A 4,471-nucleotide genomic window follows, 5' to 3' on the forward strand; every position below is an offset into this window, starting at 1 on the left:
ACGGACTGCAATCAGACACAATCCCAATGAACTCCAGCACGGAAATAATGAGGGAATACAGACGTCAGAGGGGGTATCGCCAGGAAATGGCGCTTAATTTGAGAAGATAGCGGTACATTTGTGCAATTCATATTAGATTAGTTGTTATTAAATTACTTCATTCTATGAACACGTGACTGTGCTTGACGATAAAGAGGAGTTCATCACGTAATATGAGATATTGGAAATAAATTGAATCAATATAAATAGAAAACTGGCACCAAATAGGAATGACCCGTTTTGATGTTTTTGGAGGATCAATGGTACCATCCATCCATCCATCCATCCATCCATCCATCCATCCATCCATCCATCCATCCATCCATCCATCCATCCATCCATGTACATAAACATACCACTGTGTTCTAATCCAAAATACCTCTAAATGTTAAATCTGACTCTGATCACAATTCAAATTTCACTTATTTGATCCAGAAGTAAAAAAAAGAAAGAAAAGGGGGGTGGGCAATCAGACACAGTTTATAGACTTGAAAACAAACTCTGGCTGCACCACTCCTGCAGCCTTTGTGTTCAGAAGCACAGACATAAGTGTTGGCAGCTTTCTGTTGCCGTTGCCGGGCAACTGCCGAGTGGAGTCGGCTTCTGTCAGTCATTTAGCTCGCAAAGTAGGTGACATTATCTGATGCCACTGTAATTAAAGAAGAATCTTGTTTCGCGACTCGCTGTTGTGCGTTGCTGCACATATGTCGAGCTATAGGTTGCTCATCAGACCTAATCCGGTTGATGAGTTGCAGTCAGAGGAGTCATGGCTGGGCAAGTGATTTGAATAATGTGATTAACTGCCCATTAACTTCATAAGAATCAATCAATCAATCAAAATGTATTTTCATCGCTTTCTGCATTCATGTTAGTAATTCAAAGTGCTTCAGAGGTGGTTGACATTGTGATAAAAGAACCAAAACAGTAAGAACAAGAACATAGTAAGTGATGGAAAATAAGAATTTAAAGCTACATTGGGTATGGACATTAAGTGGAACACAAAAGGATCAAAAGATGACAAACAAAGTACAACAAAAAAGTACAAAAATGACAAAGGCAATGTAAATGTCAACTATAATAGGAAACACAAAAGAGATTTAAAGAAAAAAACCCTCAAGAATGTAGGAAAGAGAGAAAGAAAGCTAAAGGACAAAAAAGCTTTGATTTATCGCAAAATATTAACTCGACTTCCAATCAAGAAAGTGGAATCTTGTCAGTTAGGAAGTAAAACTGAGACTTAACAGGCAAAAACAGCAAAACAACAACCTACCACTACTACTGCAAACAAATTCTACTTTTATCGAAGTAAAGAGGTTGAATCAGTACTTTCAACTTTTACCGAAGCCTTTTTTTTAAACACCTCTTTATACTGCTACTTCAGTAATATGAGTACTTCTGCCATTAAAAGAGGCACTTCTGAGGATCTGACGGAGTGACACTGGCCATTAAAATGTCATATACTCTGCATTATAATCAATAAAATCCTTTTAAGTATGTCTGGTTACTGGTTGGTGTTTTGAACTGAGCTGTGAGCAGCAACCGTCCAGTTTTCTTTGAGGAAAATGAAAGACTGCAAAACAGCAGATTTGGAAACGCAATCAAGATTTATTTAGTATTTAAACCAACCTCTCGATGAGCCTCACTGTAGACAAATTAAATCTCAATTTGTTTCTAGGAAGTGTAGAAAAAGCCCGTCGGAGCCATGAATTCATATGGGGGTATTTTCATATTTAGTAACATGTTAGTATTTAGATCTTTAAATATACGTGTATATTTTTTTTTCTTATGCCGCATGAGGCTGGGAAGAAAACTGCGCCTGTGTTATGACTGGCTTGTTTTAATGATGAACCTGCACCGTGTTATTTTGGTAGTTCTAATACTGCACACATCGATGATAATTGATGCTTTCGTTCCGGCTTTGCTGCGAACTTCAGTAGACAAGCATGTATCTGCCCGTGGAATCAGAAAAACACTTCCAAACGGGACGTTTCTCCCGAAACGACTCCAGTCCTGTGTGATCAGAGCAGGACTTCTACCTCTTTATTCTGTTTTTATTTTTATTTTTTTTCTTCACGTCTCGACTAAGCCCAGATTGTTTTGGTTAAAAAAAAAATTTTCTCTGGAATTTCTGAGTCGCAAACATGTCCGCAGCGAATTTACTTTTGTAAAATGAGTTTGGGCAATAAAAAAAGAAAAAAAAAACAACTAACTAATAACTGTGTCTGATCACTTTTATGCTCGTGAGTCATGCTGCGAAGTGAAAAAAAAACCCAAAAAAAAACACACAAATGCTCTGGGGACCGAATGAGGTACCAGAAGGCTGCACACTTTTAAAATAGACCACCTCTGAACGTTGCTTCAGCCTCGACGTCTCAGTATTGACTTACTCGGATGAAATCTGAAATGCTTTGTGCATAAATATTACATCACGCGCCCAAACCCGTGCGTGACGCAATCAGTAATGCCGATTCTATCATGCTGTGATGCTAAGTGCTGCTGTTGCATTGAGCTTCCTCAATTGCAGCTGTTCCAGATATAGACCAGAATGCAGAATGAAGCATTGGAGGCACGCTGGCTGGCAGAGACGAAGGTGATGTTGTCACTGTGTGTAGGGGTTTATCTTCTCTGTGTGTGTGTGCGTGTGTGTGTGTGTGTGTGTGTGTGTGTGCGCGTGTGTGTGTGTGTGTGTGCTGAGAGTACACAGTCCTTCTTTTACAGCCAAAACAATGGCCATATATTCAATAAGTAAATTGTAGTTTTAAGATGTGAGGAAGTGTATTTAATACTGAGGATTGACATCACTGTTTACGCACTCATTATAACTCATGAGAACAAAAAGTGGAAAACCAGTCTATTTTTTTTTTTTCGAGACGACGTTGTTTGTGAGGATAAGGTTACGGTTTAGAAAAGAAGTAATTACACCTACCTCATGGTAAGTCTGCAGGAAATGAATGCAAGTCGAAAGCCGCCGAAAGACATGGAAACATAATATGTGTTTGTGTAATCGTATGTAGTACTTTAAAAATAAATACATGAATGAACAAAATCTGAGCCCTTGACAATGTGGTGATTAAAAAGGCTAAAAACCCGCCATGTTTACATATACTACACCGTCACGAGGGGGTTTTGGGACTGACTGAGCTTTGTACCAACATCCTACAATCCTAAAGCCTCGTTGGTACGACAATGTTTCAAGTGAAAAAGCGGTTGTTTTTTTTTGGCGTTTTCATTCCAGAAAAGTTTCATGTTTACATGGCGTCGGCAGAAACCCGGAAAACGATTTCATGTTGAGTTATTGTTTGATTCTGTTGTCTGTCCGTCGACTTTCACATGAACAGAAAACTGATTTACTTAGGTCATGGTGTGCATGACCTAAATTCAGCATTTCGGTATAGTTACCTCTCCCCCCTGTTTATATAGAGGCGCTGGAGCATTTTTCCAAAAGTTGTGTTTTCACCGTTGTCATGTAAACAACATGTCATGTCAAGTTTTCTGTTTTTTCTTATAAATGTTTGGATGGAGGAATAATGGATTTAACGGATAAATGAGTTTTCAAAGGCGACTGTCATTTAGGGGTCAGACTTAGAATTTTGTACTCAGCTGATTGGACGTCACAAAAAAATGCGAGTTAGAAGGTGTGCATTTTGTTTACTGTATTTGTAGGTTTAAATCCTGACATGTCGTAGCACTTATGGGCTCTGACGTAACCTGAAAAAAAAAAAAATTGCAGGTAACCACAATGTTCCTCATATAAAATGTGAATTTCAGAGCGAAGGCAACAATTATGTGAAGTAAATAAATTAACCTTAAAGTAAAAAAACAAAAAACAAAAAACAAACTAATATTTCCAGCGACTGTGCTACACTGAGCGGATTTCTGAGGTAATGTAGAAACACATCAGAACATAGAGACAGTTTATCAGATTGGTTTTAAATACGGCCCCCAGGACAGGCAAATTTGTTTGGATGAAGAAAAAAAAAACAACAACGAGGGGGGTGGGGAAAGCGTCGAATGCAGTCTGGAGACGGGCTGATTGTTTGACGATCCGCAGTACTTATCACAGCTGCGTGTAACACTTAGTTTTCCCGTGATGATTTACTGCCATCATTATGGGTAAGCACACCTACTATTATACCTCTGAATGCAGTACAGATACAGTCTAAATGATGTTTTCACCCGAATGTTGTTGTCTGACAAATGGTGTTTGTGGCTTTTAAACAATGAGAAAGGAAGGATTTGGACAACGATCGAGTCAAATCCTCACGAAACACACTGGAAAGACAAACAATGGATGCATGCCGTGCATATTTTGGTGTCTTTTAAAGAGAAGCAGTAAATGAACAAAGAAAATGTATATATGTGGGTACTTTGTGTCTCATTGAGCTCAAGTTAATAAATACTTATTTGATTATTGACAATTAGTAGTTTCTAT

This window comes from Blennius ocellaris (genome assembly GCF_963422515.1).
Source record: "Blennius ocellaris genome assembly, chromosome: 9".
NCBI classification, from domain to species: Eukaryota; Metazoa; Chordata; class Actinopteri; order Blenniiformes; family Blenniidae; genus Blennius; species Blennius ocellaris.